The sequence below is a fragment of the Pan paniscus genome, chromosome 6 (assembly GCF_029289425.2).
Source record: "Pan paniscus chromosome 6, NHGRI_mPanPan1-v2.0_pri, whole genome shotgun sequence".
NCBI lineage: Eukaryota > Metazoa > Chordata > Mammalia > Primates > Hominidae > Pan > Pan paniscus.
In genome coordinates, this window is record NC_073255.2 from 152,847,672 (window position 1) to 152,871,064 (window position 23,393).

The window sequence follows — 23,393 nt, forward strand, 5'->3', positions numbered from 1 at the left end:
CATTGATACCATTGTTGACAGCGGTTTTCCATTCTTAAACAGCCATTTTTGTCAAGAGAAAGAGAAATTTTAAGAATCCCCTTAATTTAAAAATGAGGGCGAGGGCAATGTAATTTCTCAGCTTTCACAAATGACAACCTTGAAATGCAGTCTAATGCGTGTTAAAAAGCATTGTTTGAGCAGCATTTAAGATTGCAGATTTTGGAATTAGCCCACCTAGTTTCAAACCTGGGCTCCCACTGACAAGCTATATGCCTTGGAGCCACATATTTCCTTCCTTGGATGTCAAGTAGCCTTATCTTTATAATGAATAAAATTAAACAACTCAATTCTCAGAGTTATTTTGATTACTAAGTGATTAAATGTTAGTAAAATATTTTCAACAGGGCAGGGTAAGGAACACTAGCTATGTAGAGGCACGGCCCAGTTCAAGTTCACCATAACTATGAGAGCATCTTGTTCAAATATAGTATTTTGTAATGTATTCGGCTTCTTTTTTACTGGTCTCTTATGTTTAAGTTTTGCTTTAATTAATAGTTTTATCTTTAATATCTTCATAATTTATTTAAAAGCAGCACTAAAAAGCATAAAGGCTAAAGTTGCCAGGTTACCATTCTATACAGGCATTGAACTATACGCTTTACCCTCCCTTTCTCATTTAATAACCATGAAACCCCGTGAGGTAGATCAGGTTTACAAATGAAGATACTGAGTTTCAATCAAATTATATGACCTGTCTGTGATCAAACAGCTGATTATGGCAGAGCTGGTTTTAAAATTAAAATGTAACCAGCTTGCTTTAAAATCTATTAAGAGCCCGTAATATAACAAATAGCTAATTAACAATAACAAATTTCTGGTTCTTCCAGCAAAAAAAAAAAAAAAAGAGTGGTTTATATTGTAAGTTCATGACTTCCTAAAGAGAGACACTTGTCTATTAGGCCTCTGAAGTTATTGTAAGTAAATCAAAAGAACTAGAATGATTCAATACTTATCTATCACATCCAGAAACCAATCTTATTTCCACTTTCTGCAGTGCCACTTTGGATTTCAAAACAATAAAACAAAATATCTGAAAGATAAGACTTACGTATTCCAAAGTACTTAGAGGTATACAAGAATTCAAAGACTGATTAATTCAGCAAATAAAGATATAATGTCTTGTTACTTGAAAATGGTTCAAGCATCAGTTAGTATCCTGAAAACTGAGAAATTATTGTGATATCAAACTGATTTCATAGTGTTTTCTTCGGTGATTTTTTGGTCATTGATAGAGATAGAACTCTTTTACAATATTGTGCAAAAAAACTAAAGACTCTGAAGGAGCATGAATGAATTGAACCTCTGGAAAGAACTTAGGCTTCCCGCTAAAACTCACCCTCAGAGGGTGTAATCTAACATACAGCATGAACATCTCAAGAGACTTGCCCTAGGTCAGTTCATCTCTCTGTGATGCCATATCCTCTAGATGGAAATAAAAACAGTGAACTCTTTTAAATGTGCCCTATGGTCTGATTAAAGATTGAAAAGGGCTCTAAAAATCCACAGCACTCCCAGGGAAAAATGCTAAATATCATTATCATTATTACACCAAATGCCATAATTTGGTCTCCTCAGATTCCCTTTTTATGTAGATTCCATCACACTCTGACTTTTGACTTTTCGCCTCTCTGACCAAATCTCCAATGACAAAGCAAAGGGAAATGTTGAGGCAATTAGTGGGAAATGGAAGCAATTAATTCCCTTTTTTAGTGGAGACCTGGCCTCTGTGAACCAGTTTAACCAAAAATAATCAATGACCTTTCTCTGACCAAACTGAAGCAAATCTACTTGATATTTGTCACTGGTTATCCATCTACTGCTTCGACATTAATGAGTCCCTTCACTTTGCCCCTTTCTTTTATGAAATAGAGCCATCTTTTCTGGTCCCATGTTACCTCTACAACTACTATTTTTGCAAATCTAATACAGTCAAAGGCCTCATTATCCATGTGTAAGCCTAGAAACCATTTTTAGCAAAACCGTGATTTCTGATTTTCTTCTACCCTTCTCCCTTGAACTGTTTCCCTTTCTCTCCTATGGAGAGGCGAGGTTGTTCAAAATGAATGAAAGAGAACAACAAAGACAAAGTTTAAATTTAAAAGGGTCCTAGAAAAGACTGTATAATCCATCTGGGCCTAAACAGCATCCAGACCTAGATCTAAGTCTTTGGCCAATCATTGCTCACTGTTCAGCTTTCACCTTGGGAAATTTACCTATCCTTCACAAATCTCAGTTTTCTTTTCTGAACACTGGAGACAACATTACTTGCCCCAAGTGTCTTGTCAGACAAAAATTAGATGATACATGTAAAGCCATTAGTACATAAGGAGAGCCCAATCAATGTTTCCTGTTACCACCTGTTTCAAAGAAGAGGAGAATATTTCATAAAATATACTGTTTTGATACTCAATACAACTCTTCTAAAATGACTGCTACTCAAGCAAGAATATTCAGCATTCAGGGTCTCACTTTTATCCCCCTGTTAAGAAGAGTACTTCATGTTTTAGCTTATCCATTTATTTTATACATTATTTCCATCTCCTATCATATTCCAGAATATCTTTGCTTGCTATTTTGTTTTAGCTTATCCATTTATTTTATACATTTTTTCCATCTCCTATCATATTCCAGAATATCTTTGCTTGCTCTTTTGTTGTTGTTGTTGTTGCTGCTATGGTTTTGTTTGTTTCATCTTTAGACAAACACCCCTTAAGCAACTGTTCATCAGCTGTCATATATCTCACTAAGTGTGGTCCATTAGGCCTGAATCCAAGTGAATTTAGAGACAGCTCGGTATAACCAGTGTTTCATATAAAAACAAATGGAGATGCAAATGAATTGGCAATACATTATGAGAAAATATGGAACACTAGAGATGTCCTGTGAAGAAAAGGCAAATTAACAGTTACTTCTCAAATTATGCAAGGAGCTGCTTTTTCCTCTATTTCATTTTGTTCTAAAAAGCTCTGTCCTAAGGCAGGCTTCCCTGAGGCTGTTTGAATAGGAGAGAATATTAAGGAAAACAAGACCAGATGTATGAGACATTGGCCCATTGTTATGTTCTGTACTCTGAAAATCTTTCAGAAATGTGGGATGAAGGGCCTCAAACGAAAAAGGAGAGAGGTCCTTCCTTTGCACTCTGAACTAGATTTCCAATCTTAGAGCTCCTAAATCCAACCCAAGTTTGATTTCTCAGGAGCAAATTCAGAGCTGCTCTTCAGGTACAAGAGACCTAGATTTAAGCACCACTAGACACTTCAACCTTCACCCTCAGGCCCAGCCCCAGCCTTTCACTCTCCACACTAGATATTAATTCAATGTGAAATCTTCAGGAAATACACACACACACAGACATACAGACTTACTCATAGTCACATGTCAAGTTGATAGCAAGCTAAAAATGCTGAACTTCTGACTTCCCATTTCACAGTGTGTTCTATCAAACCAAGCAAACATAAAGAAATCACTGGATCACTTGTAAATATTTGCTCAGTCCACTGGTTTGCTAATCCATGTTCAGTTTAAGAGAGAATTGCTGCAGTAAAAAATGTAGTAGTACATCACCTTCAATTTTCTCATGAAGTACATTCTACCATCTTTTCAGCCTCTCTCTTCTTGCCAAAGGTACAACTATTTTGAAGGTATTACCCATAGTCACCACATACATTTTTGCTCTCTTAAATCGGATACAGAAACACTCTATCAACAAAAATTTAAAACTAATAACTCCAGTCTTTCACCCTCTAATGTGTCTTCCAAATGGCCAGAGCTGGAGAACATAAAACTAAACATAATCAAAATATGCTAAAACATAATCAAATCAAGCTCCTTCTCTGGGTAAACCCAACAACTCTTAAAAGCATGGCTGTTCATGGTCTGCCCCCACCTTAACTCTTCAGCCCCACTTCATGTTATTTCACACAATGGTTCCACTTCTAATCAAAGACCCCTGAATATGCCATGCTTTTCACAACTCTGCACATGCTAGTCTTTCAATCCACTGGACCTTTTGGCCCAATGCCTTCGCCTGCCTAAAGAATAGCTAATTCATTTTAAAGATATGCTTCAGCCATCTTCTCTTTGAACCCTTTTCAGATTGGCAGATAATTCATATATACTTTCATTGTAACATTTGTCTCTGTAATTAATTGTTGAAATGCCTGAACTGCTCACTGGCAGGTAGCATACCTTATCCATCTTAGCATCCTCAGAACCTAGTACCGCACCAGGTACACTCCTCCTCTACTTGTACACCTCCATCTTAACTAACCTTACATAGATATTAATTAAATTACTGAACGAGGTAAAATCACATATTCTCTTCCTTCTCCAGAAAATGGTGTCATCAGTCATGTCACTGGGCAGATTCATCCACTGGCTTATTCCTACTGTAAGAGTTGATATGCTCAGAGTTTTTCAAACACTATTAGAAGGGTTAATAGAGAAAAATGGTTGTTTGCAACAAAAGCAATAGATGTTTTAACATTTGAAAGCAATGACAAAGTAAAGAAGGTTGAATATGTCTACAGAAAAATCTTTAACAGTAGGTGCAATTCTGATGAAAAGAGCAGATCATCCATCACATAAAAATTGCCTTGCACATGTGAAGGACAATCATAAGCTGTAGAAGAGGAAAAGTGATTGGCTAAGTGGGGAGAAATACTAGAGAGTATTACTAAAATATCAGATGCCTCTTAGCCAAGTGTTAATTAAGAAGAAGCCTAGAATTTTACCAGAATTTAAAGGCTGGGGGTGAAAATGTTGCTGACAAACTTTCTTTTGCAGACCTCAGATAGTTCAGTAGGTTCAAATCAATTTGAGTCTACACAGGGTCAAAGGGAACAGAGTGTAAACATATTAGCCCCTGAGAAGTTCTCTGCAGACATTGGCAGGGATAAATACCTGTCTATAGACAGATTGTTAATAATACGGTAGGTACTGGTCTAGATTTTGGGAGCGTGAGGAAAGATGCCACATAGAATGAGTGCTGCAAGTGGAAAACAAGATATAGCCAAATATTTGATTGAACAGATAGAAAGTCTAGGCTTGGCAGGGTGTGGTTGCTCATGCCTGTAATCCCAGCATTTTGAGAGGCTGAGGCAACCACTTGAGTCCAGGGGTTTGAGACCAGCCTGGGCAACATGGTGAGACCCCCCATCTCTACAAAAAAATACAAAAAAATAAAAAGAAATTAGCTGGACATTATGGTGCATGCCTGTAGTACCAGCTACTCTGGGGGGTTGAGGCGGGAGGCTCTTTTGAGCCCGGGAGGTCAAGGCTGCAGTGGGTCCTGATCAAGCCACTACACTAAAGCCTGGGTGACAGAGTGAGACCCTGTCTCAAAAAAATTTTTTAAATGTGCAGGCTCACATTCTTACTTGGGTGGAAATACATCTAAGGAAGCTGAGCATTGGAAACATGTTTGTGCAAGAAAGAATAAAGAAGGGAATAAAGGGAGGTATAAAAGAAGTCTCTGGCTCAGTGGCAAACTGAGAAAGCATGTTTCAAGAAGAGAGACAATTTGAAAATACTCTTCCATGGTAACTCTTAGGAATGAACATTAGGAGGCATGAGAATCCTTATTAAAACTCCACCTCTATGTCCTAGACTCTCCTTTCAATTCCTTTTTTTAGATCTATTTTCAAATTCTCACCTATTCTTTCAAACCTGAAAAGAGAAAAGAGAAACAGAAACCTAACGGGTCTTTAAGATCATTAGGCTCAACTTCCCTCTATTTCCTGAGAGCAACTGAAAAACTGGGAACAAGGGCTTTCTCGCCTTGACCAATTCGTTCTTAAACCTGGTCACCTGAGGAGATTCTACATCTCTCTCTTACTATTTCACTTTTTCAATTATACGAATTCTCCCAATTTTCCTAACATTTAACATAAACTACCTCTAATATTCTCCTGTTCTTCTTTATTTATTGGTGTGTAAATGGCCAAGACTTTTTATGCTCCAATAAATACAATTTAATGGAATCACAAAACCATCTATCATCAGCTAAGCTCTCATAGGCAAAGTATTGTCCACCAAATTTTTATAAATCTTCAAACACCCACAACACAATTCTACAGATTTCTCTAATTAGCTGGCATTCACAATTCTATATAATAAGGAATATTTGTGTAAATTAGTTTCTTGCTGTTTGTCTTTTCCTACAAGACGACTGTTAACCTCTCTCTTCGTAGGTTATGACTTTGGGGATGATTGTCATTCCTACTGCTCTATGCCTCCCAGATTCTTCTTAGTAAACACCCCCAGTAAAATCTGTGCAGGAACCATGCTTTGCACTATGCATGTGTTTTATTTTGTTGACAAATAGTTCAAAATAGCAATCTATTTGTAAACACCACCTTTCTGGATCTGCTATCACTCCATATCATAATCCAGTATTTTTTACTGTAAGAGCTTTCATCTCCATGAAGAATCTGGAATGTCTAATTGACATCAGATAGCTTTATTTGTAAAACGATTTATAAAAGATTAAGTGATTGCTTTTCCACTATTATAGAAAATATCAATAGCCAAAATGATTCCATTTGAGTTATATTTCACTAGTTTATCTAAAACCATTGTGTAAGAATATTTTGTTTCTTTCAGTTTCTTCTTTCCTTATTTCTCCTTTCTGACTATTCAAACCACTGTTTTCAAAACTATTTTTACTTCCACTATATAAGTTAGTAGTATTTCTGAAAATTTCACTATGCTACAAATTTGTACCCTATTTAAATGTCTTGTAATTATTTTGGGCTATCTAGAACTTACAACAAACCTTATGCCACAGTCGTTAAAATTAAACTGACTTTTAAGAAACATTTTTCAGCTTGTTTCATTTTTGACATGAGTTCCAAGTTTCAGTTCAACAAAATGTACTACATTGAACTATTCTACTGTTTTGGAATAAAATTGAAAACTTAAAAAAAAAGTAATAATAACCCAAACCAAGGAAATAGACATGAAAATTATATGTATTCCATTTGTTTTAGAGCTAAAAAAAATGTTTAAAAAAACTTCTTAAAAGGAGATCTTAAAGTTTAGCCTACTTAAAGTAGCTTCCATCCAAAAGTAAAATATTTAACATAAATTTAAAAGATACTTGAAAGTGCATTGCTACACTCAGATTCATCTAAAATAGAAGTGAAGCAGAATCGTCTGAATAATGTTGATAATAAACTGCATACCATTTCACTTTGCTTTGCTGACACACTTTCTGAATAAGAAAGAATCATGAAGGTTATTTTACACTCTTATAGTTAAATGAAGTTTCTTATAAACTATCCAAAATGAATTTGAAATTACCTCAGGTTTCTCCTTCACTTAAAATGAATATTCCCAGTGAAATATTCTAAGACAATATTGAAAGTATGGAGTTATAACTTATATAAATATATATGAAATTATATCTATTGTAATTTATATAAGCAAATGAATATATACAGCATATATATGTATGTACATGTGTATAAATATCTTCATATGTATCTTAATCTTAAAGTTTCTACTACAACTCTTTTGATTATTACAATTGAAAACTATTACTTTAAAAAAGTTATTGCTGGGAGGCCAAGGTAGGCAGATCATGAGGTCAGGAGTTCAAGACAAGCCTGGCCAACATGGTGAAACCGCGTCTCTACTAAAGATACAAAAAAAAAAAAAAAATTAGCCAGGTGTGGTGGCGCATGCCTGTAATCCCAGCTACTTGGGAGGGTGAGGCAGGAGAATCACTTCAACCCGGGAGGCAGACGTTGCAGTGAGCAGAGATCACGCCATTGCACTCCAGCCTGGGTGACAGGGTGAGACTCCATCTCAAAAAAAGGTTATTGCATTGGGATACTTGACATCTTCTACACAAGCTATTTAGATCCACATCTACATAAAAATAAGAATTAATTTTTAGTCCTGGAATAAGAATATATGCTAATATACTATCTGGTACTATTTTGCTATAAATAGAGCTCATATTTTCTTACCTTTAAAGCCAATAAAATAGATATTGCTCAAATGTAAACAGAAATTAATATTTACTCATAAAATAACATATATAAGAGGCAACAAAATGTTAAATCATGTTCCAATTTAGTAAATATCTGAAAATATTAAACTTGAAAAATAAATAACTTTGGTTACCATGAACTAAAACAGTGATTTCCACATCTTGGTTGAAATAAGACATTAATAGAGTTTCAGACATATTTTCCCTAAATAATAGCAAATCACAACTTGACTACTCAGATATCCTGATAACTAGTTATCATAAAAGATGAAATTATAAGCAAGCCACACATATCAAAATAAAACAAGTATTGATTAGTTTGTCTTCCTAGTTTGTTTAAAGTACAGAAAATTAACCTGCCAGTTTAGTTACCTACCAGCAATGAGTGGATTTTATCAGTGTTGTCATCTCTACAAACAGCACCAAATTATAATCCCTCTTCCCATAACATATGCACCATGCCAGAAGGGACAACCAAAGTAAACGATCTAGCTGTGAGTAATGAATACTTTGGGCTGGTTGGAATCCACTTAGTTGAGGAAAGAGAAAAGAGAAGTGGCTCATTAGGGCATTTCCTGAACCCTGGTTGGAATTTCAGTTAAGGAAGAAGAAATGACACAGCAGTTTCAAGTTAAGACGACTTCCTTTCTTTATCTGAAATATGCCACTAATTTGAGAAAGAGCACTCCTAGAAAACTACTCCACAATACTGTGGCCACAGTAAAAGCTCTTGTTGGTCCCATCGTGGCTCCATAATTAACAATTCTTACCAGAATATACACAAGCAGTACATGGTTGTTATCATAATGGACTGAGATCCTACATTTATTGCAACATGTTATGTTTCACAATGAACATTTCTTCAACAAATTGACCTGCATCATTTTTTTTTCAATTTTAGGAATTGCACATTTCTTTAGAGCATTAATAGATTTTGAGTTTTTGTTTAAGGCCATTGCATTTTCCATATTTTCTATAATTACATTTTTCTTACATATGATTTTACTCCTAAAGTGACCCCAGGATAATTTTTATCTTGTCCAAGAATATTTTATCTTCCCATGTAGATTAAAAATACACAGTTCAGCTTATGAGATTTCTTTGTCTTATAATTATTATTTACATCCCAATTTCATTTGTATTTTTAAGGGACATGAATATAGGATACTCATGCCTTTACCAATGTGATAAAGAGGTCTCATTTCATGTATTAGGTATCTCAGGAACTTAAAATGGAAAGGTACAACTTTGTTCCCACCCTGTAATTCACACTGTGAAACTCTGAATTCATTCTTGTAACAGTTACATGACTTTCTTGTCTTACCTATATTTCAAAAAATATATACAAAGCAAGGCATTTATGCAAGCTACTGAAGTTTAATGTGAAGGTTACATTCAGATTTCTCTTGCCTTTGTGATCTAAAAATTGTGCAATTAAATTGACATTTGTGTTTGTCAAGAAGTGGAGATTATATGAAAATATTTCAGCGCTATATCTTCTGTAAGAACTTCAAAGCTATTAAGTAAAAAAATTGTTCTGTCACTATCAATAGCACATTTTTGAGTCACCTTACCTTTTCTGGTTGTTTTATCATATATCTAAATGTCCTAAGGTGAATGGAAACAGTAAATAATTAAGTGTAAAATCAATTTATTTAGATTAGTATTAGAAATAAACAACATTCATATTAGAAACATTGTGAGAAAAGAAAATATTTGGGATTTTAACTCATTAGAAAATAGATTGAATTAGAGTTTAATACATTTGTATGATACAATGTGTTTAACATATTTAATGTATTTGTATAAAATACATTTGCGAGCTTCAGAAGCTAAATTTTAAAGCTGTATTACTATGTGGGCTTCAAAAGTTGGAAACATGCACATAGATACATATTCACACCTGAAAGAATAAGCATCTATTTGTTAATATCAGTTATTTCTTAATGGTGGCATAATCGGGTAGTTACTTTTTTTTACATTTTTATCTATTGCTTCTATATTTTATATAAAGTGTGGCAATTCCTCTATCTAAAACCAGAAATACCATTCAACCTGGCAATCCCATTACTAGGTATATGACCAAAGGAATATAAATCAATCTATTATAAAGACACATGCACACGTATGTTCACTGCAGCACTATTCACGGAGGAAAGACATGGAATCAACCTAAATGCCCATCAATGGTAGACTGGATAAAGAAAATGTGGTACATATACATCACAGAATACTATACAGTCATAAAAAAGAATGAGATCATGTCCTTTGCAGGAACATGGATGGAGCTGGAGGCCATTATCCTTAGGAAATTAATGCAGGAACAGAAAACCAAATATTGCATCTTCTTTCTTATAAGTGGGAGCTAAATGATGAGAACACATGGACACATAGAGGGGAACAACACACACTGGGGCCTATCACAGGGTGGAAGGTTGGAGGAGTGAGAGGATCAGGAAAAATAATTAATGGGCACTAGGCTTAATATCTGGGTGACAAAATAATCTGTACATCAAACCCCCATGACACAAGTTTACCTACATAACAAATCTGCACATGTATCACTGAACTTAAAATAATAGTTAAAAATTTTTAAAAATCGTGCATGTCGTTTCTAATAAAATATAGTTTTCATTTCAAAAATAGTTTATAAACCAAACTTTTAGTATAGTATACTACTTGCCACAAAATAATTTTACCACAAATTATCTGCTCCCTTATGACAAGAATAAGGGAGATCTTATAAATAACTGATGTAATTTAAATCCTACCTTCTGTCTTTACCTGATTGATGTTTACAGACTCCCTGCAAGATGCATTTCAGTTAATTAATCATGTGACAAAGAAAAAGGCAAGATATCTTCTCATGATTCATCAAAAAATATATATATATTTGTTTCTGAGGATGTATCCTCACTCCTCGCATTTAAATGGTCAAGTTCTGGCCATTCTATGCCTGAAATTCTTCTCACAAAGAAGAAATGTGTCAAAGTGCTTGGCTGCAGGAACTTGGTTAAGAGTCAGACTGATTTGGTCTCAACTCCCAGCTCTACCTCTTTCTAGCTACGGCACCTTGGTTAAAATACTTCACTTCTCTTTGCCTCAGTCTCCTCAACTGTAAAACAGAGAAACTAATAGTACCTAGAGCAGGGCTAGTATGAGGATTAAATAAATAATAGAAGTAAATTGTTTAAATAATGCCAGGCATGTAATAAATGCTATGTGAGTTTTACCCATTTTCTTCCTTTTTTCAGTTGCCTCTGTCAATTTCTTTATTCCTGCCATTCTCCATCCTCCATGTCTATCCACTCCCTGTACCAGTACCCAAATACTCCCATTTGTTATCATAGATGAATTATATGTCATCTTATGCAGAGAATAGCTCTCTCCATTTATACCAGATCCCATCCCTCCCACTACCCAAGACCACCACCCAGCAATGCCCTCCTCTCACCTGTAACCTACAGTGCCAAACATTGACTCAACCAGATCATTCCTTTTAGAATACAAGCAAGTGTTCTTTCTCCCACCTAAAGGAAAACAAATAATCTTCTCTGAACCCTACTTCTCCCACCAGATGTTACTCCATTTCTTTGTGCCCTTTTTGAAAAACTCAAAAGAGCTATCAATACTCACTGTCTTCAATTCCTCTTTTCCCATTCTTTCTTAAGCTCCTTCCAGTAAGGCTTTGTGCTCCACCAGAGCACCATAACTGCCCTTGTCAGGACTAGCAATGACCTCTGTCTTGCCAATCAAATGGTCAGTTCTCACTTCCAACTTACTTTCCCTATCAGCAGTGAATGCGTGATCATTCTCTTTGCCTTTAATGCCCTTTTTATGGGTTTTCAGGACACTACAGACTCAAATTTTCACCTATATCACTGAGTATTTCTTCTCAGTCTCCTTTGCTGTTTCCTCTCTTCTCTATAGTGAAATGTCCTAAGTCTCAGCCTGTTCTTTACCCTACCCTAGCTATATTCATTACCTTGGCTATATCATGTACTTTCATGACTTTATATCATCTATATGCTAATGACTCTCATGGTCATACTTCCAGGCCTGATATCTCTCTTGAATTCCATACTCATATATCCAACAACCTACTCTATGTTTGCATTTTCCTGTGTTACAGACAACCAAAATCTTCTCTTCCAACCATGCACCACTTGCAGCCTTCCCCAACTAGATTAACACCATCTTCATCCCTCCAGCTCACTCCTCTCTTTCTCTATACCCTTCAACGTGTCCATCAGTAACTCCTGTGAGCTCACCTTCAAACCTACCTGGAATTTATCTGCCTCATCCAACTTCCATTGCTATTATCTGAGTCAAAGCTAACCTCATCTCTCACCTGGATTGCTGCAAAGACCTTACACCTGCTCTCCCTCCTTCTATCTTTGTTACACACACACTAACACGCACATGCATACACACACACACACACACACACACAGCAACCAGAGTGGTTCTCTTAAAACTCAAAGCTGATCATGTAGCTTTTCTATTCAAAACTTTGTCAAAGCATTCCTCATACTCAGAGGAAGAACTTAAGTCATTCCAATTCCTTAAAATGGTGTCTAAGGTCCTAGGCCTACACACCTCCTTTAACTCTTTGCAGAATATCAACTTCTGAATGAAGTTTTTCCTGACTTGTCTGAAATTCCACCATTCTCTTGTCTGCCCCATCTTCCCCCACTGAAACTGTTTATTCTCCTTACCCTACTCTGCTTGTCCTTTTTTCCATAGACCCCATGACCTACCAGGTTTTCTGTTTAATTTCAATCATTCATTGGAAAGATGGCTTCACGAAGACCAGGATCCCCATCTCCTTGCTGATGGACATATCCTAAGCACTAATCACTAAATGATTAAATGTGTGATTTTTCTAAATTTTATTCCCTTTATTTATAATCATAAAAAAATTCCCTACTGCCTAAATTTTGACTCCAAATTCTCTAGGATCACTCATAAATGTCTTCTCAACTAAATCTGAGTCTGAATCTCAAGCTTTACCATAATACATTCTCACTTTCTTTAGGTTAGAATGCCCCCCTGCAGGACACTCCTCTCTTCAAAGTCTAGATCATACATGACCTCCTGTCTGTACTTTCCTTGAAAGATACAGAATTAAGGGCTCTTGTGTGTATGTGTATGAACTGAGGACACTTTACACATATTTCTTTTATAAGCATTCATGTTAACATTTTTATTCTCTTCAAATGTTGCAAAGTCAATATAATATCCACCAAAATTCTAGTTTTATTCCATTGGGTACATTTGTTAATATTTACCAAGAAGAATAAATGAAAAAGCATAGCCAAAATATTTTGAAAATTAAAAAGTAAAGAAGGATTTGAAAAATGAAATATTAAACACACGATAAGACTATGCTAATTAAAACAGCTTACTACTAATATATAATAGACAGAAAGTGAAAACCTTCTGCATTTTTAGAAATTTAGCACATTGTTGAAGGTTGTATTTCACATCAGAATGAAATAAATATATTTCTTAATAAACACTTTTAGGACAAATATCTAATAATTTGTTGAGAGAGACAGAGAAAGAGAATGGAAAAGAGAAAGATCCGTACCTCTGATTACCAAGAATTTAATTTCAAATACCTTAAAGATTTAAACATAAAAATTTTTAAATGTGGCTCAGAAAAATATGTGACTACTTTGTAACCCACACAGTGGAGGAAAAAAATCACTAAATACAAATTTTGGCCACATAAATATTAAATCTCTAAGAAAATAATTATTTTTAAATTTCACAAAACCAAAACTGGGAAAATATTTTTCCATATGTTAAAAACATATAATATATAGATAATTGTTATAATGTATTGTCGATTATTTTGCCTCATTTGTCTTCTATCCTGAAAATGTGCTTATTTTGGAATTGGACCATAACATTTTCTTCTTTGTGTTATAGTTCTGTCTTAGTTTTATCACACTGAAAATTGTGTAAAATGCATGCCTCAGATGTTTCCCAGGCAGAGAGGAAAAGAGCTAGGGTATTTACACTCTCCAGTACTTGTCAGTCACTGGTTTCAGGCTGCCTTCACGAACACATTAATTTCCAGGCACATGCTTCCCAAGTTGCAAATGGGCAAAGTAGTTCATATCATGCAGAAAGCAGCTCTCTGACAAAACTTAAAAGTGCTAGCTTTCTGAAACAAGCTGTCATTCACTGAAATGATATAGGGGATATGGCAATATAGACCAAATACCATCAGCATGTGAATTGGTCTTGTCACATAGTAGAGAGTATATATTAAACACTATGCCTTAATGTTCTTTACATTAGTGTTCCCATCAAAACTAATGCTGTAATTATTTATTCATTAATTAATAAGCTTCCATTAAATACCTGCCATCTGTCAGGCAGTAGGTATACAAAGCTAAACACTCCTAGTCTTTACCCTCAAGGAGATTAAAATCTAATCAATTTTTAAAGATAAATTACCCATGGTTTAAATTAATCCATAATAAAAAAAGTAATTTAATGGGATAATATATAAAGTAGAAAACAAAAACTGGTATCAGGAATAAAAGGATTGTTTTCCTTATATCTGACTTTTGGCCAGGCCCAGGATGTTGGAATGAGAAATACCATGAAAGTAGAGGTTGTCTTGGTTTCCAAAGTCAAACATAAGTTGGCCACTAAGGCAACAGTTGATAATAGATAACATTTAAGTTTAAAATATTAGCAAATAATGCAGAAATAAATGTTATTTGCCAAATGGCAGCTAACGCACTTTTGGAAATGGACCCAGAAAGTCGTTCTGCAAGTAAATAAATAGTAGAGGAGAAGATCTCATATTAGTCCTTCAAAAAAGAAAGAATAATTTATTGTTACATTAGATTGCTTTTACAGAAGTCTCAAAAATAAAAGGCTACTGGTACAAATCTTTTTAATGGCAATTGATTTTGTGCACGGGATGTTGAGGGTCTTTATGCCTACAACAATGTCTTTTCTGTTAGCAACAAGTGGGCCAGTTAAAGGCAATCATTATTTATGAAAACTTCTAATCTGTTAAATCTGAAGAAACTTAGCTTCCCTCTTAAAAATCTAAGGCAAAGCAAAAGATCTATGTCTCCTAAGAAATTTAGAAATAAAGTCCAAAATCAGTACCATATAGAAAACGAAATCAGACATGGGTGCACAGAACTGGATTTTTTATGCTACTCATTGATCAGAATTGTACCTTTAGAGTTGTTAATATTATAATTGAGTCTCTTGGCAAATAATTGGCATTAATTATTCAAAAGTCAGATTTTATTACCAGTTTGAGAAATGCGGAAGAAATTAGGAAGTGAAAGTTTCCTACTTTTATGCAATAATACCAGATTTTGCCTGTATAACACTTTAAGACAAACATTAAATGTCAAATTTGGCCTTGGCTTCCAATAGCATTTAAGAACTACAAATCATCTAAAATATAGGAGTTCATCCCTCTAAAAGACTAAAAATGAAACTTACCAAGATTTTTACTATTTCATTAGCATACTAGTAAGCATAATATTAGTAAACTTTTGAAATATCTTTAAAACTGCATGAGGTTTTACTCTATCAAAGTTATTATGTCCTTAACAAGAAGCATGTCAGGCAAAAGTGTGGAGGAACACATTTAAAATGTGCATATCACTATACAATTGCAAAAGCAGTACTTTTTCACTGCTAAAACGCATTTCATCTATCTCGATGAGCTTCAGAAACATCAACTCATCAATATCTCACCAGTCAGCAGAAGTACATCTACTTATCATTGCTCTTTGAGAAATGGGTAAAATCAATCAAAAGAATCATATGACTTTCCCAAGTTTTCTGTCCCCTGCAAATCAGTTTATAAGAACAAGGAGTTTCTAGAAACCTTTAAGGCATTAATGTAATTTAATTCTTCTATAATACCAAGGACTAAAATTTCTCTAGAGCTTATATTTAATCTTGGCATACACTAGAGTATTAAACAAAGAACCAGTCCATCTAAAAATTTTGAAGTAGGCAAAACTTGTCTTTAACATGCAATCTCTGTGTCCTTTTCCCTTTTGCCAGACAGGTGCCATGATCCCTTATCATTTCCCCATTTTTGCCACTACCTAAAACTATTTTTAGAAAACATTCTAATTCATTACATACCTTACTCACTAAGGCATAAACGACTGATAAGACTTAAAATATTCTCCTTCCCAAAGGCATTTGCATTTGGAAGATAATGTATCCTGAAGGTAAAGAAGGAAAGATGTATTTAAAATTGGGAAAGGAAGATTATGTATGAAATTTCAAAAATCAAAAATATTTCATGGAGGCTACCATCTCATGTGAGCATGCTATATTCAAACTAGAGAGCATAAAAGAGATGAAAGTAAAGCTTCTTCCTTTGTAATGTTAGAATGTTCCCAATGAGATGGCATGTCTCATGATTGACATTGTAGCTTCCTAGAGATTAGAGAAATTACAAGTCTTCTAGAGCCTGCCAAAGTTGTACCGTTCCTCTCTATCAGGGTAGGATAGGATATGCTGGTGTAACAAACAACTCCATATAAACATATAGTGTTAAAAACAAAATGTTACTTCATTCTCTACATGTCCAAAGTGGATTAGTGGGGAAGTTATTTTCCTCATAGTTACTCAAGGACACAGGATAATGGAGACTCCATCTCCAAATATGCTTTCAGCACTACTGAGAGACGAAACGGGATGTGGAAAACCATATACAGATTTTTAAAGGTCCTGCAGGAAGTGACATTCATCACTTCTATCCATCATTCATTGGCCAAAGCAGTCCATGGTTATGCCTCCTTCAAAGGAAATTAACCTGCAACCCAATTATATGCTAAGTGAGGACTAGAATATGTTACTAGGACAAATGACTATGACATTCTGCTAAATATCTTTAACATATCAACTTTTCCCAGGAAATCACTGTTAATAAAAGTTAGTTTTTCTATAATGTCATATAAGAAATAAATTCAGTCCATCAAATAATAAGCTGTAAACTGTATCCTTAACCATTTTACTATAAGTACAAAGAAGAAGAGAAAAAAGAGAAAGAAATTATAGGAAGAAAGGAGGGAGTAGGAAGATAGTTGAAGATGATAATAACTTTGATAACCATGATTTGGGGATAAAAACTAAAACAAAAGAAAATTCTGTGTGTGTGTGTGTGTGTGTGTGTCTGTGTGTGTGTGTGTTCATCAGTATTATGATTCTTGTTCGCAAGATATATGCCAAAAGCACCTTCCAGAATCTATCTGCAAGGAGAAAAATGTCGTCTTTCAGAGGAACATCAAACTACGACAGAGACATTTCACAAATTTTCTACAAGCAAACAGAAAGTTTTCCCCAGGAAACTAATAACTATAACAGTACAATTATTATTAAAGAAATAAAACTTAGAACGGGTAATAAAACCAGAGAGATAGAAAAAAAGAAATGAGTTAAAATATTTTTACGTTTCCTATTTTGAGTTTTTTTATTCCTTTGGTGGTTAAAAAACGCCCTTTAATATAAAACTCCATTTTGAGTTCTTTTATTCTTTTAGAGGTTAAAAAAAGTCCTTCAATACAAAAGAATCATCAATGCACACTTCTTGTTTGAATTTATAATTTTTGGTTGATATTTTTAACTGTGATGAAACTACAATCCAACAAAGTAAAATTAGATAAAAGAGGAGAACTGGGGTAAGTTTCCCTTGTTCCTCAAGTAAGACAGGATATACTTTGCAATAATCTAAAAAATCTAGATGTGACCTGGACAAAGAGAGAGAGACAAAGTATAAAATGCTTTCTTAGGGATAACTCATACTCTTGGTGACAAGAAATGTTAATGGTGTCCTGAAACCTTTTGGTCAGTGATTGCTCCATTACGTGGGAAAAACATAGGAAAATAAACATAGGAAAAACAAAGGAAAATAAAAGACTCATAGTACTTCAATAAAAGTTGTCAACAAATCCCAAGAAAATGATTGCATTGGCAGGAATATTCTTTTTGTTTTAATTGATAGTATTTTAGGAAGTAGCTAACACTTGTTCTTATTTCCTAGCTTAAAAAGTGAATATATGCACACACATATATAACTAGAAAGTGATATATTAACATTTTCTACAAACAAGTTTTTTACTCATAAAAGATATTCTTTGGCTTCTGAAGAGAGAAGCCAAAATAAATATAACATAGGCATTTCAGATATCCCTTCCTTTAAATGTTTATAGTGATACATAAAATAGAAATTGCAAATATTTGATATTTTAATATTATTTTTGCTTTACAATAGCATTCTTAGTGCTCCATTTTAATTTATTTTATCTCCCCAGGTTAATAATCTGTCATAATGTCCAAATTACACAGTATTGTATTGGTCAGCTTTAAGTGCCCAGATCAATGACACTGAACCTGGCAAATGCAATGCACACGCACAACACCTAGCTTCTAACATCATGGCTGTTGAAACTGTCTCCTCTCCAAAGCATTTTCCCAGCCCCATCTCTGCCATTTGGGTCTCATCTGATAAGGTTTAACCATGAGTTGCTATACTCCATGCATGGCCTCGGCATTTGTGTGTATTGTGATTCTTACGTCAAATGGCAAAGAATAACATTAGATTATTCGCTTTTATTTTGACAGAGTTCAAATGGCAAAATACATTAGATATACTGTCACAGCTTAAGAAATTTAAAATGAAATATGTTGTAGTCAGGTGGAAGTTTCTGCCGGGGAAATATTAATACCTAATTTCCCAGAATACTTATTTCATGCATCGCAAATATCTATCTCCTGTCATGACACTGAGATGAAAAGGATCGGTTAAAAGTTTGCTAACTGAACTATTTCCCACAGTGTAAATAACTAAGTGTTAGTATAGACTAGTATGGAAACATACTAATTACACTGGGTGTAAGCTATGTGAGTTGCCTTATCTTTTCACATAACATTTATATGTATTGCATTTCCCATATCGTTTCCTTTTGTTGTGCTGATAACAACTAATGAGGAAAAGAAAGGAAGCATTAAAAAAAAAGAAAAAAAAAGTCTTCCAACAAAACTGCTAGAGAGAGAAAGCCAACTATTATAAAATATAAGCACAATTCTATTGAAATATCAGCTCCAGATTCAAGTAATTTTGGGCATGTGTATTATGTGCCAGGAGATTTCACTTACATATGTTATGGAATGCAGTGATTTAAAAAACAAAACAAAAAACAGGTAATACACTTCAGAAATTTCAAAGTTAGAAAATTGGAAAAGTTAACCCCTTGAAAAATTTCAATTTGAAACAAGAGAAATCAAGAGCTGGTTATTAGCAGTGACCACACTGGTATATGTGAAAATCTGTGGCAAGTAATGGTGTGCTCAGAAGTAATTCTCTTCTCCTGTGTATAGATCTTGCTAATCACGTAGAAAACTCTACTTCATTGTCTGATTTCAACTGAAAGCAGGCAGAGTTTGAAAAACCCAGAGATTTCACAGGTTTTATAATCCTTGTGATGCTCTTCCTGTTTCAGACACAGCTCTGAAACAAAGACAGCACATACCCACACGCACAGACGCATGCACACATGCAAACATTGTGGCTGTTGGTGACTCTAACCCTTCCAGGACAGAGCTGCATGATCAGCCAGTTCCCAAAACAAAGGGGGAGAGATGCATCTCTCACACAATATGCAAACCTACAATTGTTCACCTTCTGCTGACAATCTGATACAAAGCTACAAATCAAGCATTAGAAAAACACAAGTGTGACAGGGAAAAAACAGTGGTGGAAGTGGTGCCTAGTAACCTTAATTTTAAAGAAAAAAAAAACAGGTGAATGTAGGTGACACAGTTAGATTTTAGACATCTATATAATCAATTCACAGAGTATAGATGGAAAAGTGAAAATGACATTTCTAGCACAATGAGATAAATGCAATCCCACAGTTACCACTGAGAGTCAGTAGAATGGCACTCTTTTCTAGAATAGAGCCATGGAAGAACATTCTTGTCTTTAGAATACATATAATACAGCATAAGCGTTAGAAGAATTGCACTGTATATGAAGAGAAAACAACTAAATGGGTTATGTAGGCTCAGGGCAACACACACTGTAGATAATTTTGACCAGATATTGACGAAAAGAGAAGTTATATGAGATAGGTAACATCCCATATCATGAGTATGTTCAGAGTTGTTGAGCTAATGTTATTTAATTCTGAATATTAAGTGTTTAGTTGAAAGTAGAACTTTGCAATTAAAATGGACAAATTTGAATTCACGATTAATTTGTTAATAGTTTATCCCTACAGGAATATTAAACTTAACCTTGGACATAATAAATAATCTGTAATGACTTTTTATTAACCATAATTGTGGCAAAATTATTTGGAAACTTGAACTAAACATTTAAAAAAAAATCTTCCATGCCTGAATCCAACAGTATGCAGGACTGATTCAGGAGTCAGGCAGGGATGATCGGGAAAATGAATCAGAATAAGTCAATATCTAGGTCAATATGACTCTTCTCCCTCTAAATTCCATTAAGAAATCTCTTTAATTCAATGGGGAAATTGCTGAATAAACATCAAAATTATAAAGCTGAGTAGTATATTTGGACTTCTGTTAAAGCTAATGACTCATATTCTTCAGAAATCTAAAATAAACTTTCCTTACATTGAGAGAGATGACAATAATATGTGAGAGAGCTGATCACAAATACATGTACTTTTGTTGCTAAAACTTGAGTCTTTGTACTCGTTAACTCAAACTGCCTTGACTTCTCATGTTTATGCAAAACAGGTTTTTTGGGAGTAGAAAGAGAGGTACTATAACATCAGAGGAAATCATCAAAGAACTAGTGGCAACATCTTAAGGCTTTTATCAAAGTAGTGAGGGAATGCATTAAAGCAACAATATCTGAAGCTTACATGTGATGGGACTACTAAATTTAATAGTGTATCTTATGAACATATGTGGATATAATGATTTTCCTGGAAGAATACTCCACTCTTAAGGACTTTTTTTTCTGAGTAAGAGAACATTATTCTCTCAAGACAATTTGAAAAAAAATCCACCAATATTTCATTAATAATAGATGCCTCACACTTTACAAACAGAAGACCAAAGTTTTTTAAAACTATATGAACTACAAGCAAAGGTCATACAAATGGGAATAAGCTTATGGATGGAAAAAAGTTCTTAAAGGTATCAGTCATCCAATTGTTGCTAGAAAATACTGAACTAAATCATGGGTAAAGTACATAAGCATTTAAGTAAAAATAAGAGGTTCTCATCTTGCAAAGCTAAGTGAGCTATGATCAAATTTGAAATATTTATTTACATTTATCAAAATATGTTAACTATAAGCCATTTCTTACTCTCAAATAAAACATATTAAAAGCAGTATAGCTGTACCTGCAAATAACAGGAAGAAAAGGAAAAGAAACATATGAAAATACATCTGAGTATTGAACAGAGTGTGACCACCTGATGCACTCCTACCAAGAAATGTCATGGAAGGTTAATAATGGATTAACATACACTGAGAAATCCAAAGTCAACTTCTTATGCATATTCAATCTACTTCAGGTCATAAAATGATCCAAATGCTATTGAGCTCTTCAATTAGTGAGGTAGATTGTGTAGGTGAGAATAGTACCACTACAAAGGAAGACTCTTCTAGGTGCCAATTTGGGGCACTCCTGTGAATGTGAACTACAAAGCCTCTAGGATTCAATTTATGGGGCTTCTCAGCTGCCATGTAATTCTTAGTTATTTTCTCAAAAATAAGAAAGTAATCTACAGTCTCTGAAATTATATCATCTACATGTATGGCAGAATTAGAATCTAAGTCTTTCACTGTGAAAGATGTTAAGTTTTACTAAGAAGTTGTAAACTTGGGCCTCTGAATATTAAATATAAAAGTGACTTGCCCTAAGAAAGGCAGGAGTGGGATCCATTAAACGAATTTTAAAATTCTCCTATGCATATCCTTCGTCATGGCCAGAGCAAGTCTTATAGCTACCAGGCAAGCTAATAATGTGTTACCCCTTTTCTAATTGATATTTTAAGGTATTTGTACAAAATGTATTTGATGGGAGTGGGCATGTGCTCTTACTACTAACAATAAACCTTTTTATATTCAAAATAAGAAAGTATTACATGCTTTGAACATAACACTTAATTGTTTGAAATATTATTTCTTTTCACAGTGTTATAGACACAAGAACAGCTGTGACTAACCTACACTTATTTTGTGATACATACTTCAGAACAGAAGTTTATTTTCTTTTGACTACTATATAAGCAAAATGTTCTTCAATTTCTTTAGTTTTTATTTTCTTTTCAGTTTTTTGACAACTACTTGGGAAGTACATTTAAGGGTTTAATGGTTAGGTAATAAAGTGAATCACTGGTTCCTAATCAACAGCCAGATGCTGGGTATCATTTTTCTTCAGCATCTTGACTGCCTACACCTGCTGACTGCAGGCATCTGCCAGCTGTCTTTCTCAGGCTGGGAGGCATAATCTGTAGTTCCACTTGTAACCTGCCTCTTTAAGATGCAAAATACTCCACTGGGACAGGCTAGCATTGTGATGAGGTTTTTTTCCCCAAATTTATTTCCACTCAGAAGCACTGTCTACTTTAGAAGAGGGACGAAATTAGATTTCACCAGTTACGTAAGGAATGATGTGGGGAAACCTGAGGAAACTGTACCCCTTTATCCAATGCATCCCAGTGGGTCCTAAAAACTGGCAGCCTATAAACTGGCACCAGTAGAGTGGGGCATTGCTGAAAAGATACCCGAAAATGTGGAAGCGACTTTGGAACTGGTTAACAGGCAGAGGTTGGAACAGTTTAGAGGGCTCAGAAGAAGACAGGAAAATACGGGAAAGTTTGGAACTCCCTAGAGACTTGTTGAATGGTGTTGACCAAATGCCTGATAACAATATGGACAATAAGGTCCAGGCTGAGGTGGTCTCAGATGGAGATAAGGAACTTTTTGGGAAATGGAGCAAAGGTGACTCTTGTTATATTTTAGCAATGAGACTGGCGGCATTTTGCCCCTGCCCTAGAGATTTGTGGAACTTTGAACTTGAGAGAGATTATTTAAAGTATCTGGCAAAAGACATTTCTAAGAAGCAAAGCTTCCTCATGCTGTGTGCAGCCTAGGGACTTGGTGCCCTGTGTCCCAGCTGCTCCAGGCTATGGCTTCAGAGGGTGGAAGCCCCAAGCCTTGGCAGCTTCCACTTGGTGTTGAGCCTGCGTGTACATAGAAGTCAGGAATTGAGGTTTGGGAACCTCTGCCTAGATTTCAGAAGATGTATGGAATTGCCTCGATGCCCAGGCAAAAGTTTGCTGCAGGGGCAGGGCC

The 23,393-nt window shown here is 34.8% G+C and overlaps 1 protein-coding gene across 2 annotated transcripts in view; it reads right to left on the reverse strand.

Moving 5' to 3' along the window:
* Positions 1-23,393, reverse strand: part of TFEC (transcription factor EC) — a 177,100-nt gene that overhangs the window by 87,273 nt on the left and 66,434 nt on the right. The window contains exon 1 of one of the 2 annotated variants that reach the window (XM_003808658.4): positions 8,415-8,558. The exons of the other annotated variant lie outside the window; for it this stretch is intronic. The gene's annotated coding sequence lies outside the window, so the exon portion shown is untranslated. Of the gene's footprint in view, positions 1-8,414; positions 8,559-23,393 lie in introns of those variants that run through there. 2 annotated transcript variants of the gene reach the window in all.